The following is a 15,131-nucleotide window of genomic DNA, read 5'->3' as shown; positions in this document are numbered from 1 at the left end:
AGGAACTCAAGGTCACCTTCAGCTACATAGCAAACTTGGGACAGTCCCAAGGTATACAAGACCCTGTCTAAAAATAAATAAAATAAAACAAAGACTATTAAAATGGCCTGTTTCTGGTTTCTTTGAAAATGGAATCTGAAGATCATTTTATTAACTTTTGCTCAGGGTGGAAGAAGGATGGGGCATCAGATTTTAAAGAGCTAGTGGTTGCTTTATTTGATAAGTTAGCCATTGATAAATTGTGCAGGAATGCCCACGTTAACTCTGCCGAGATGTTTGATGGTAACTAGTTCTGTGTGAACAGAGCAAGGCAAGGGCTCTCACAGAGCTGGATGATGATACTATGAATTCAGATGAACTTTCTGGGCACCTTTTCCTCTGTGGGGGCTGTAATGTTTAGCACAGTAGTTTTCACACTACTAGATACAGCTGTATCCTGTATCTAGTGGACAGCAGCTTCGTAAATGCCTGCTACTGAGCAGGGTGTGGCTACCCATTCTTGTGATCCTAGCACTTGGTGGGAAAAAGGCAGGGACCTCAGGAGCTCAAAGTCACCCTCGGCTGCACAGAACAAATGTGAGAAAGGTAACTGTTTGACAAACACATTGCTCTTCCATCCTTAAAGAGCTTATCACACCCTCGTTGCTACCCTGAAGTGACCCCATTCCTTAAACCGCATCCTACCTACCGGGTGGCAGATTTCCTTGTATCGCCAATAGATTCTTTCTTCATTATGACTTTTAAAAAATGTGTATGGGTGTTTTGCCTGCATCCGTATGTATGTGTACCACAGGTGTGCCCGGTACCCACGGAGGCCAGAAGAGTGTGTTCAATCTCCCAGAATTGGAGTTACAGATGATTGTGAGCTGTGAGGGCTGGGCATCAAATGGGAAGAGCAGCTGGTGTTCTTAAGCATGGAGCCACCTCCCCAGGCTCCCAGACAGATTTTTAAGACCATGGATAACACCTTCCTTATAGAATTTGGTGTCAGTAGCCAACAAGGCACAACTTTGGTCTGAACTGGGTTCAAGTTAGATATCGGAGATAGTTTGCCTTCCAGGATTTGGGTTACCTAACTTGAGCCCAGTTCTGAGTAGTAGAATACGGGAAAGTCCCCCCTTCTCTACTCATTCATAAGTATATCAAACTGTCCTCAAGTACCCTTGAGTATTGATTCCTTGAAGGAGTATAGATTCCTTCACGTCACCTTTGCTGTTTTTTATGGTCTCTCTTCATTTCCTATATCATAACTAGGAGAAATGAAATAGGCTCTAACTGTAGTACAATTTTGCAATGGGGGAACGCTCCCACATTGGATGAGAGTGTCGCCTCCCTCGCCAACAGGCCCTTAGCAAGCTCTGTTCTCTCTCCATAGACTAAGCTCCCTACCTCTTTGTCCTTCCTTCTGGCACACACTCACCTCACTTAAGGCACCTAGGCACTGCAAGAGGCTTTCTTTTGCTCATTCCTCCTCACTGGTCATAGGCTGGTCATAGGCCATCCCGAGGGCTGGTCACAGACCATTCTGAGTGTTCTTTTAACCATTCCTTTCTTAAGACTTGACTATGTTCTAGGCGAGTTTCTCTATAGCTATGATAAAACACGGACCCAGAGCAACTCGGTTTATTGGCTTACACTTTCACATCACAATTCATCTTATTAGGGAGTTAGGGCAGGAACCGAAGCCAGACCAAAGGCAGAAACAATGGAGCAAAGCTCTTTAGTGGCTTGGTTTCCATGGCTTGATCAACTGCAGGAGACCCTTACTCAGGAGAGGTCAGAGCTCTTCAGTCTTTATTTTAAGGATGTCACCAAAGCCACTTTGGAATTGCTGTTTGAATCTGTGGTACTAAAAGCATTTAATGCTCTGGGGGAATTTATGATGAACTGAGTACATGTGCCAACCTTCCTTTTCACTCCAAATCTCTCTGGGATTATAAGATCTCTCTCTCTCTCTCTCTCTCTCTCTCTCTCTCTCTCTCTCTCTCTCTCTCTTACACACACACAGAGAGAGAGAGAGAGAGAGAGAGAGAGAGAGAGAGAGAGAGAGAGAAAGTGTGTGTATGAGCATGTGTAATGTGCATGCATGTATGTATGTGTGAGCATTGTGTGTGCATGTGTGTGTGTAATGTTCATGCACGTGTGTACATGCCTGTGTGTGTGTATCTGTGTTTAACTCTCAAGTGACCTCTAAAAAAGAGCCGTTCTTGGGTATAAATTCTGGAAGCATAAGCATAGCTGGAATAAATCTGGTAAATGAACTAGATCAACAACATGACACACAGAAGAAAACAGGATACCCAACAGATACAGGGTGGGGTGGACGTCAAAGAGAGATCTGCACTTGAAAACAGAGGCTTACCGAGTAGGAGGAAACCAAAGATAACTCCCAGGAGTTTCTGATCATCTTCCTTCCTTTACCAAGCAACTGTAGTGGGGACTCTGCCAGAGAAACTATGGGTCTGGAAGGGTAGAGCTAAAAGCACAGGTTGCACTCAAGCCCAGAGGTGTATTCTGATGAGCGGTGTCTGCTGCCCCTTCTAGAAGAGACTAGAACACCATCTGTCTTCTCTTCCTTCCCTATAAAGTGGGCAAGCAGAGGCAACCAATGGCAGTTCCTGACACTCAATGACCTCATAATTAAGAATCACTACATATTTGATTAAAGCCAAGAGAAAAGTTGTGAGGACACAGAAAGGTTGTGAGGACTACAGATTTACATCAGCTTAAGCCCGTGGAACCCACTGATTGAGCATTAAGAGACACTACAGCAGATACTGCATACAGTATTAGCAGCAGACAGTGCTAATATCTTGGTCTTTGAAGCAAAATATATGACTCGATAGGCTGAAAGGCCCAATAAATAACAACTAGCAGCACAATAAATGAAATAAGCATACAATCCAAACACAAAACAGGAAATATGGGGAATGCAAGTAGGAAGTAGAAATTGGTACATAAGGCCTCATATCTGTATCAAGAAGGAAAGGAAGCAGGGTAGAGAAGGTGGCAACATGCAAAGACTCACCAAAACTTCCCCAGAATTGGGAAGGACTGACGCATCACAGAGATCTCAGTAGGCCCATTCTTCACTTGGTGATGGGAAAGTTGCTTTAGACAGAGTAAGTGGTCCTTTGGAACCAGTAAAGAGGGTGGATGATCCAGCTCTGGCCTTCCCGATGAGATGTAAACTAAATTAGACAGAAATTGAAGAACAATTTTTTTATGGTTCATATAGAAGTCTGGGAATTCGCCTGGGGATGCAGTTTAGTGGCAGAGCTTGCTTAGCATTTCTGAAGCTTCGTGTTTGATCCCTGGCACTACCAAAAATGTGGAAAACACAGCCTAGAAAACAAAGTGTGGGTCAGCTTGGGAGAAGGTGGGCCCTGTGGCAAATATCAGTGATTCTACATCTATTCAGGCTTTCCCCGTGTTTCCCGAGTGTCCTCAGTTTATCAATGACAAGAGGATCATGGGATCATAGAGCTGTAGGGAACTCAGAGATGACCATAGTCTATTGGTCCTTCTAGGTTTCCAAGTGAGGTATGGTTACATGGTGACCTGTCCCCAAATTCACATCTCTGTAGTGGCCCCCAGTGATACAACTCCAGCCTGGAGGTTGGTTCCCTTGGGCCATTTCTAGGACTGTTATTACCTGTACCCTCCTTGAAGACAGAGGACTGATATTAGCTTCGAACTTTTCTTTTAGATTTATGTGTGTGTGAATGTTTTGCTTGCATGTGTATCTGTGTACTGTATGTGTGCCTGGTGCCCAAGAAAGTCAGAAGATGGCTTCAGATCCCTGGTACTGGAGTTATGGATGACCGTGAGCCACCATATTGGCACTGAAAACCAAACTGCAGCTCTCTGCAAGAGAAACAAATGTTGTTAGTCCCGGAGCCCCTAAAGTTAACCTCTATGGACCTCTAACTATGTGTCAGGCACTCTGGCAAGGATTTACCTAATTTCCTTCTCATGGTACCCTTATTAGGAGACACCATTTTCTGATGGAGAAACTGAGGTAAAGGTACAAGATAGAGGATGTGCTTGAACATAGGAAAGCTGGTGGTAAGGGAAGGAACCGGAAGCAGCTGTGAGTTTTGCCTGTCAGTTCTTTTCCCCGTTCTCTCAATCGCTAGGCCTTTTCCCCAACTTGATAACTTGGAACAATAATGCCCTGGGCTATCTGCTCACAAGGCCATGCCCCACCTTTGCAGGAGTGTGACTTTCTTCTCTCTGTTCACACTTGTTTAGTCTACCCCACTGGACACCTATGCAACCTGACTTTTGTTGTATTTGTAGAGGTGAGATTGTTTTGACTTAATGAATAAGTGGAATTAATTATTATAATTGTATAAATATACATGTATTTATATATTATGTATTATTTATATATAAATAATTCCATTTATTCATTAAGGGTACAACTTCTTTGTGCTTGTGCTTAGGGTCTATGATAATGGCCAGGATGTAGCAGGTTACTTATTATTTGGGGTGAAGACAATAGTCTGAACCAACATGGGCATTCTATGAACTAGGCTCCTCTGTGGGAAAAAAAAGAAAATGAGAAGGACCTTGATTTTTGGCATCCTCAGAGTAAGTTTAGCCCCGGACAGTGGCAGACTATGATGGCTCACAGGGTCACAAGAGGGGTCTTGGGGTTTCAGGCATGCCCTTACTCTATCCTTAAGTCATTTTACTGAGTAAGACTTTACAGAGTAAGTCTTCCTCTGCGGGTTTGGGATCCAGTTAAAAATGAGCAATCACCAAGGACATTTTACTTACAAACTGGAAGCAGTACGCAATTGGTCAGTGGAGGTGGTCTAGATCTGCAAAGAACTTCTCGGAGGCTGGACGTTTGAAACTCAATGGAGGCTAGTAAGTGGGCCTCAGGGAGTTCAGAGCCTAGCTCTGGGTTTGGATATTGCATGTTGATGATCCCCGACTGTGTTTCTCCAGAGAGCCTTCATTCCAGCATTAGAATGGGCCTGGTGCTTGAATGAGAATACAAAGAGTTAGCGATGGTGGCCAGGGCTTCATCACGCCAAACTTCATAACCTCCAACTTCAGCTCTGATTAAATAGGACTTCAGGCACCACTGCCTGTATAAAGTAGTAATTCAGAAGAGAAGGAATCGAGATGAAGAGGGCCAAAGCACTGATAGGGACTGCAGAAGCTGGAGAGTGGGGACAAGGTTAAGAATGTTGGGCATCAGAACTGTGGGGAGTCATATGATCCAACCCCCTTGTTAATAGATAAGGAAATGGATCCAGGGAGGTTAAGTAACCCCAGTACTTTGGGGGTCATTTAGTATTTTTCTTGCCAGAGAGTGGCCCTGCTCTAGGACATCTCTATGGCCTCACAGTTTGTTCACTAAACAACAGATAAGTTCACAGGGAGAGATCAATAATGCAGCTGCTATCTGACTGTTTGGGTGGTAGCTATAGGCCACTGTACTGTTGGAATTTGGCATCTGTAATCTCAGATAGGACAAGCAAAACATTCTTCTGGGGATGTATGAATGCATTAGAGGGTTTTTTTTTTTTTTGACACCTGACCTAAAAAGCTTAAGATGCTAACCATTTATAATTCACCCACTTCATTAACATTTATTGAGCATCTATAGCAGCCTCTGTGAGATCTCAGGGAAGGATGGGATAAGTCGTGTTCATGATGAAAAATACCACACTGCAGAGACAATATAATTGACTCTTTGAATGGGGGTGAAACACCCTTAAAACAGCCTCTCATATTTAGGTCAAAGAGTAGAAGCAAGGCCTCCTGGACTTCAGGGTGACAAATCTTGGATACCAACGCTCAGGTATGGATTTGGATTTTGCAATAGCAATAAATTCGGTGGTAACTGGACCACCCTAAGAATTACGCATTCTCTTGGTGACTTTCTATTGTTGCTATCAAAGTCACGTGATCACATAGCTTCAATTGTCATAGAGACTTTAAAAACCAAGGAGTGACAACAAACACCACAGGTGTGTGGCGTGCAAGATTCCTCCCCAACCCCCTGCTCTGTGTCCTACAACAGAAAATTCACTTACCTCACCAGAGCATAAGCCCCTTGGGAAGTGAATGAGTTCCTGGGGCTGGTTAGTTGAAGAGTTGAACCCAGCCTTCTGACCCCAAATTCTCAGTGTGATGGTGTTTCTTCTGCCCGTTCTCCTTTTAGGTTAAAAGCCAAAATTTGACCGAAAAATTCTGAGGAGGCAAGCAAAATAAAAATGAAATGAAATGATAAGAAACAACCGTGGGGTTTGGTTTTGTTTTTTAAAAATTCTTCTTTTCCTTTTCTCAGGGACAGGAACAGAGAAAAAGGGCAATATATATATATATATATATATATATATATATATATATATATATATATATATATATAGTTTTGGTGTCAGACAAGCCCAATTGGACCTTAAGCCTCTTGTTAAGTTTCTGGTCCCCCCAAAATCACCATCCTTGTCATGTGGTTTGAAATACTTTTAATTGCCAAGGTCTCAGAGACTTAAGAGTCAGTGACTGCTGACGTCCAGGGGAAGTAACACTAGGTACCACGTTGGGAAGATAGTGGACCATACACTGAGAAAGAAGAGGTACCATCAGGGGCACAGACGAAGCTGGAGCAGAAGGATGTCCTTGCCTTGGGTCTGTTGGAGGTAGATGGGTAAGTTGTGGAGAAAGCAGGACTTCAGTGAACCTCTTGTGCTAGATACTGGGCCTCAAAGACGAGTGAGAAGTCCCCAAAGATAACCAGTGGGCACAGTGAGCTTGGGGTGGGCAGTGGCAGCACATGCTTTTCATGTACTGTCAGGTCTTCCCAAGCTAGGAACCCACTGGGTGAGGTCTCCCAGTGTGCCTCTTGCTTTCCCCACCCCTTCTGCATGTCTAATTAGTCTGAAATCTTCAGTGGAAGCCCTGAAGTAAGTTCACGACAACCACATGTTGATCTAAATTTTTCTTGTGGATTCTTAATTTCTCTCTCCTGTTTAGGGGACAAGTAACTCCCAGTTGGAAGCTTGCTGAGGAGGATGACCAGCCCTCCCCTGCCCCGCTCCCCGCACCCATGTCAGTCAATAGAAAGCAGGTAGCTGGATGTGACGATGGCTAAGCCGCCTCCACTTTAAATGACCATGAATGAGGAGTCTTACTCTGCTGAGTCTCCTATAGCTGCTCCGTTTCTAAGGATACCTTAGCATTCTACTATACCTTAGCATTTCCCCATCACTGATAACCCCCGATTCCTCACTGTAGAAGGCCTTGGGCAGCTAAGCCTGTGGCTCTAGAACATCTTGGCTCTGCCAAGATGACCCAGCCCTGGCACTTTGGGCTTATTTGTCTTACTGCCTTCATCTCTAGAGACAGAACCAGATGTAGCAGCTTGTTCTTTTTTTTAATAGAGTATTTTCACATATCCATTTAATATTTAATAATACTCTTCGATCATACCTCTTTGTTCTCATTATCCCTCACCCTCTTTAGAAAAGTCTCTTCTTAAGTCTCCCTAGCACACACACACATCGCACATTGAGCAAAGGTAACTCAACAATGACTACATCACTGAAGAATAGGTATGATACCTCTTCCCCCAGCAACCATTAACTATGCCTTGCCCCTTAATGTTTGTTTAATGGAACCCTCCGAGACTTTTTATATAGTGCCTTCATGGTCATAAGCAAGAGTCCCTGGGGCCTGGTTCAAAGAGTAAATGAAGCAAGAAATTTATAGCAGAGAGGAGATAATTCTGGGAAAGACTGAAGCTGTCTTCTCTAAGTAGAAGAAAAGACCCAAAAGAGCAGGGAGACACAGAGGTGGAAGTGGAGGTGAAGGAAGATGGAGATGAGGAAGAGGAGGGAGGAGTCAGCAAGTGGGATGCTTCTAAGTCAAGGAGGGATGGGACAGAGTGGAGATTAGCGGTGCATCCGGATGAGGATGGGCTCGAAGCGCATACAGCCAGGTAGAAGTGAGAAGGGTTTTTACCAGGACACAAGTAAAATTGGGCCAGAAACAATCTAGCCTTAAGTATGCAGGATGGAATGAAGCGGGGACCTGAAAGGAAGGTTACCAGGGGGAGTGAAGTCGGGACCTGCTCGGGTCTGCAGTGAGTTCAGGAAGTGGGATGCAGGCTTGAAGAAGAAAGACACACACTCCTGTCTGTGGGGAACTCACATTCACGAAGAGGAAACAGAAATGGAAATACAACTTTTAATCAATATTCCATTTTATTTTAAAGAGATTTGGGCAGTTTATAGTAAAACATGCAAATCTGAAGGCTCAGTGTGAATGATTTTATTTTCAACGCCTCTGCAGATAAAATAGGAATGGTCTTATGAGGGTTGGCATGACTAAACATGGCCAAGCATGACCAAGCAAATTTCAGAAAAGACATCAATTAGACTCCATAATGTGGGTCTTTGAAGGTTGTGTCATTTACCTCAGATAGTGAGCGTGAGGAAAAGCTGCAGGCAGGCCAGAGCGGGCGTTGGACGAGGAAGGCTGTGTGGCTATCAGTCTATCCCTCTCAACATGCACTTCACATGTCCAGCCCCTGCAGGCACTGGGGCTTGGAGCTACCCAGAGACTGATGGTCTCCCAGGAACCCCCAGATTTTCCACTTTTAAAAAAGAGTATCAGAGAATCTAGAGGGAAGATTCAAATTGTGCTCAGCCATCCGCTCAGAATACCTTCTTATCGTGAATTGAGCAGAAGACACTGGGAGGAGCCACTGTACAGTTAAACACAGTCCTATGTGTTCTCTCTGAGAGGGACCTTTGAGTCTCTGGGCCTTGGGTCTTTGTCAGAAGGAGACCTGGGCTTGAGGACCAGAAAATGGGCAAGTGTGAGACGAGGAAAACACAGGTAGCCCCCATCTTTCCTTTGGGCAGGCTTGGCTGGGTCCCAGCAGCCCAGGACCCCTGGGGTAGTAGAAGTGCAATCTCTTCCCTGGAACAGTCTGAGCAGGGCATTGGCGCACTAGGGAGAAGAACTACAGAACAAAGCCGGGTTCGGGACAGGGTGCCACAGGCTTGAAAAGACTCTTCGGTGAGTGCTGCAGGAGCGAGGGGGAAGGACTATGGTCTTCCCCATGAGAGGTACCAGAAAAGGGGCTCCACATCTGCTTGGGTTAGGGGGTCTGTCCCCAAAGACACAGGCCCATGAGGGGGGCTACAGGGAACACCTGGTTCATACTGAAGTGGTCTTTCTCTCCCAGGATGTGGCAGTGGTCTCAGACTCACCCTTGCCTGGAGAAGGGCAGCACCTGCCAGCCCAAGGATGCCCCGTGCACTGGGGGAATTCTATGAATATTACCTACTTATGAATAAATTTATCAAATCTGTTTTTTGAAACATGTAAAGTTGCTTTTCTGGAGATGCCAATGATAATTCTTCAACCATTAAACATTTCTGTATCAATAAAAAGTAAAATAAAATACAGTCCAGAGGGTCAAGAAATTTAAAGGGAGTATCTTGATTTAGGGCCAGGGCATTTTGTGGAACTATCTTGTATCTGGATATGGTGGGGTTATGATGGGAAGGGTATTACAGGTTAAAAAGAAAGCGAGTGGGGGAAGTGAGAGACACCAAGATTTGAAGCTGATACAAGAAGGATTGGATCTGGAGGTTTGGAGGGGTTTAACTGTAGAGTCATCCTGAGGCATCTAAGTGGCTGTGTACACAAGGCAGCCAGAGCTGAAAGGGGAAAGGGCCAAGGAGGGGATGGAGGCAATGCCCCCAGAGATGTGAAAGATGCAGATGGGAAAAGCAACAAGTCTCACAGTGTGAAGCACAGGGGACAAATACTTAGGCTGGAGATGTCTTGTCCGGAGACCCGAGGAATGGGCACAGGGGAGCAGAGCAATAGAAGAAAAGGGAAAGTTTGTGCAAGTCATAGGGCAGATGCAAGGAGGAGTGGTATAAGAATCCAGTGCCCCAGAGAGAGATCAAGAAGCAGCAGCGGGGGATGGGAGTGATGCCCAATACTGTTTTTCCAGAGGACCTAAGTTTGGATCCCAGTTCCCATGTTGGGCAGCTCAGAACTTGGTGCAGCTCCAGCTCCTGGGAAATCTAGTGCCCTTTCTGACCTCCAAGAGCACCCACACTTACATTAAACCCACAGGCACCTAATTTTTTAAAAAGTTTTTTTAAAAGAGGATAAAGGCACAGATGGGGCAGTAGGAAGGTCATGTGCCATCAGTAAGAGGCAGGCATCAGTGGTGTGGTGATGTAGAAACCAGGCAATGTGTCTAAAGAGAGGCAAGGGGCATGGGTCATTTGTCATGATGAATGAGGGACTAGCGAGTCAAGAAGCAGGAGGAGGCTGGAGGTGAAGAATGAGAGCTGGGAGAAGCTGGTGTGGAAATCACACAGGGAGTAGAAAGAAAGTGTAGCTGGGGTAGAGAGTGAGCTTCCAGGTCAGCAAAGTTGGTGTTCAGCTTCCTCCTTCACTGCTGGGTCTCACACAGTCTCCTTTCCCAGCACTCAGGAGACGGGAAGTAAAAGGGGCGTGAATTCAAGCTCAGCACGGACTCTATGGTGAAGCCTTGTCTCAAACAAAAACCAAGATGGAGGTGTAGCACTGAGGATACTGAGGCAGGCCATTGTGACTATTGGGCCAGAGTGTTCCTGTGCCAATTGATGGGATATCCCAGAAGAGAGATTGGCCGTATCAGGGTACCAGTGACACTGTGCCTATGCCATCTACTCCTTTAGTAAAACTGGGAAATTAAGATACTATAGTTTGTTTTTTACTTATCTTTTTTTGGTGATTCATGCCTTTTAAAACACATACCAAGTCTTCTGCATCTTTCACACCTCCTCGTTCATTTAGGGTGCTGGCACTTGTCCCCAACTCCACGCGTTTTCTGTAAAACCATTTCTCTTCCATGGTTTTCCTTTTTCTCTTCTGTAACTAAGCACTGGTGTCCTCTGAGACCGTTCTCTGAGTGGCTTCCTCATGCAGTGCTTTCCACAGCCCAGGGGCTAATTTTGACCTACACACCACTTCTGCCTTTGGCTCCTAGACATTAGTACTCATGTGTTTGAACAGTTCCCAGAACTCACACTTTCTCCACATTCATGATGAGTTCCCCACACCTTGGAAATGGAGAAGAGGATCTAGGGAAGAGGGCAGGGGGAGGGGGGAAGTTCTGGGAGGAACGGAGGGAAGGGAAACTTCAGTCAGCATGTAGTGAATAAGAAAATAATAATAAAAAAAACAACACACCTGTTTTCATCTCCGAGAATGGCACCACCTCAACTCCATGCAGAAGTTTCTAGTCCGGGAGCTTAGGAGCAGTATCGAACCCTCTTGTCAGTTTCTACCTCCTAGATCATAGCTCTCCCACCTCTCTCCTTCCTACAAATCTGTGGAAGATGACCAGCTGTCTTCTCAACTTCCACACCCGCTCTCTCCACAGTATTCTTCCTGCTGCAGCCAGAGTGGCTTAAACTTTCTGAAACTGTGATCTTAATGATTTTCTATTATTGTCCTTTGATATAGAGGACAATCCTTCAAGGCGAACTACTGCCGTCTTCTTGAGTTCAGCCATGCCCACCTACAAAAGGTCATCACAGCTCAACCTGTCTACTGGAGGCGTGGGAGGGCTGTGGGACCCTCACTTGAGTATCCAGACATTCCTGCTAACCAGTTGTATGCAGTTCTTCCCTAACTGCACGTGAAGACAGGAAGGGGCTAGAATATACGAAGTGGGAAGGACTAGGGAGAGGATTTAATCTATATCTATGTGCCTATGGGGGAGTTAAAAGCCATGCATGGCATGGACTTTCCAGTGAGGCTGCTGGAGGGTCACCTGCCCCTGACCGCAAACTCTCACCCATATCTCTGTAAGTGCCCCTAATCAGCTCACTGGCTCTCCAGAGTGGGCTGTGGTGGGATCACACCACAGTTGTCTTCGGGACCTTCACAGGAGGGAACAGATGTTTCTATCTTCCCCAGGGAAGGAATTCTGACAACCCTCTTCATTTCTTCCCATTTCACACTTTGTTAGCCTCTCAAATCCCAGCAACTTCATCACAGTCTATAAGAATGGGTCTGGCCCAGTGTGCCCCACACAGCCTCCCTCTTTTGGAGCTCTGGGTCCCTTGCTTTCTCTGTGCGGTTTGTTTTGTTTTAACTAATGCTTCTTTCTTAGCACCGGCAAGCTTCCCTGCCCATGTCTACCCTGCCTACTACTCCACAGTCCCTTTACTTCCTAGGGCAGAATGTTCTCCAGCCAAAAGACTTCCCCCACTAGAAGTCACTCACTTGAAAAACCAATCAATAAGTTTTTAAATGTTTCTAAGACCCTGTCAACTCCAGGGAGCCAAGGTACCATCTGTCTTGCTTCTAGTGGTGACCTTAGGAGTCTTTCCCTGGGAAGAGTCTGCAGAAGGGGTGCACTAGGGGAACCAATGTGGCTAAGTGATGTTTCTTCATAAACGAGGTACATAAAAGAGGGTACTGGAGAGAATGAGAAAGAGGGCAGACTGGTACTCATCTCTGAACGGCCAGATAGTCTCCCTGGTGGACAGACCACTGTCAGCCAAAAGGTAGGATGTAGTAAGGTCTGGCCAGACCTGCAACCCTTCCCTGCAGAGGCTTTAACCAGGGTATCTGGGGATCCCCTCTGGCACTATGGGACTTAGGGCGGTGTCTTTGGCAAACTGAGGACTTTCCATTGAGGCTTGACATTTCCTTACCCTGAGGTTGGAAGGGCATTAGGTGCAGGCATTAGCTAGGACACCTGAAGCTACACATAGCACAGAGGTAGGCCTGGGGGGATCCAGTGTCCGGAGCCCGCACAGAGGTAGGCCTGGGGGGATCCAGTGTCCGGAGCCCTGTATCAGGCGGGCCCCAGCCTGGGATGCCACAATAGCTAAAGACTACCTGAAGATAGCAACAGAAGGACCTGAGGCCATGGCCCTCAGGAAGTAAGTGGAGACTCAGGCAGTGATGCTGCTCTTGAAGGCACCATGTACTCGGAAGTTGTGTGTGTGTTTGCGCGCATGCGTGTTGTGTGGCTTTTCTAAATGTGAACAAACATGTATTTACCCCTGATAGGTCATTGACAACAGATTAGAAATATGGTTCCTCCCAAATCTAGCCTAGTGAGACAAGGAGTTTATTGATGCACAGGAACATAGGTGAGTCAAAGGCAGGTGCTTCACCAAAAGGCCCACCCCAGCATGGGTGATGACCCACAGATGCGACACACCAAGAGCGCTCTGAGAGACTCGCAGGCAGCTCCAGTGAAGAGACCCACCTCCCCGCCAGCAGCCATTTTTACTTTTGCCATACTGGAGAGAAATCTTATGTATTGAGCTATGTTCTGAACACACTGAACTTGAGCCTCCTGTCTGCCTTCTGGAAGAAACCTTCCAATGCACAGGAAGTAGCTACGCATATGTGCTAAGGGCGTGGTGTTACTGGCAGGGAACTTGAAGCTGCCTCTTTGAACTTCCAGAGCTTTTCATCGGTCCTGAACTGCTATTCAGAAGATTCTGCTCAACCCATCTATGTAGCTCATCGGGGTGTTCCACCAAACACAAAAACCAAAGATTAGGGAGACAGGAATTTCAGAGGAACTGTCCACCCATGTCATCCAGACATCAGAAAAGCTTGATCCATAAAAGGGCTCATTCTAAATAACCTGCCCTATAAAAGATGGGAAAGTGTCCTATCGTAAATACCCCAAGGCTGCCATAGCAAGCAACAACATGGTGCAAAAAAAAAAAAAAAAAAAAAAAAAAAAAAAAAAAAAAAAACATGGGCATTGGAGAAGACCACGTGGGTGCCAATCCCAGCTCTGCCATACAAAAGCTGGAGTGTTATAAAAATTCTTATTCTCCTGGAGGGGTTTGATATCCTTTTGAGAAGACAGCATTTTTTAGCCCATTTGAATATAGACATATGCAGCCTCCACTTTGAGTGGCAGTTGGCTACTGTAAACGTGGCCATGTAATTGGAAATTGTGCAAACAATCCTGAAGCTCTAGAGAATATTTGTTATTGTTCTATGACCTTTAAATTTTCCTGCCAAAACATCACTCTTATCACTACTTACGCTTCTATAGAAAAGCAAATAATAAATATTTCCACACATAATAATTTAAAACAGTTCATATATTTTTTAAAGATTTATTTATTTATTGAGATATTTATTGAGCTCTACATTTTTCTCTGCTCCCCTCCTTGCCTCTCCCCTCCTTCCTTCAGCCCTCCCCCAAGGGCCCCATGCTCCCAATTTTCTCAGGAGATCTTGTCTTTTTCTACTTTCTACTTCCCATGTAGATTAGATCTAAGTCTCTCTTAATGTCCTTGTTGTTGTCTAAGTTCTCTGGGATTGTGGTTTGTAGGCTGGCTTTCTTTGCTTTATGTTTAAAAACTACCTATGAGTGAGTACATGTGATAATTGTCTTTCTGTGTCAAAACAGGTCATATCTTAAAGTGATTTCTCTTTGTCTTCTTTCTTCTCTTTTCTTTTTTACTTTTTCTTTTTTCTTTTTTGTGGTATGTGTTTGTTTTGAGACAGGGTTTCTCTGTGTAGGCCCGGCTATCCTGGTACTCACTCTGTAGACCAGGCTGGCCTCAAACACAGAGACCCACCTGCCTCTGCCTCTTGAATGCCGGGGTTAGAAGTGTGTGTGAGCATTGCCAGGCCCAAGCAAGGTTCTTAAGCTGGGTCTGGTGGTGCAGTCTCATAAGCCCAGTACTGTCAGGCGAATGCAAGGTTCAAGCCAGCCTGAGCTTTAGAACTTGAATCTTTCTTCTTTTAAGAAAAAAAAAATATCAAAAATATTTGATCATTGCTTTCTTCCTTCTCTTCCATCATTTAATTTGTTAATTTTTAAAAGCCTTCTCATTTTAATTGTTTGGATAGGAATGTGCTATATGTTTAACTTGTTAATTTTTAATGTGTCTCTGTGTGTGTGTGTGTGTCTGTGTGTGTGTGCCTGTGTGTGTGTGCACACCATTGTGCTTCAGTGCCATTGTGGAGGTCAGAGGACAATGTGACAGTTGGTTCTCTCCTTCTACCATGTGGGGTCCAGGGCTCAAACGCAGGTTGTCAGACTTAGCTGTAAGTGCCTCTTCCTGCTGAGCTATCTCATTGGCGTGTTCTCTTTTCCTATT

This window comes from Chionomys nivalis, chromosome 4, assembly GCF_950005125.1.
Source record: "Chionomys nivalis chromosome 4, mChiNiv1.1, whole genome shotgun sequence".
Lineage (NCBI taxonomy): Eukaryota > Metazoa > Chordata > Mammalia > Rodentia > Cricetidae > Chionomys > Chionomys nivalis.
The sequence above is the reverse complement of the archived record's forward strand: the minus strand, read 5'-3'. Positions refer to the sequence as shown.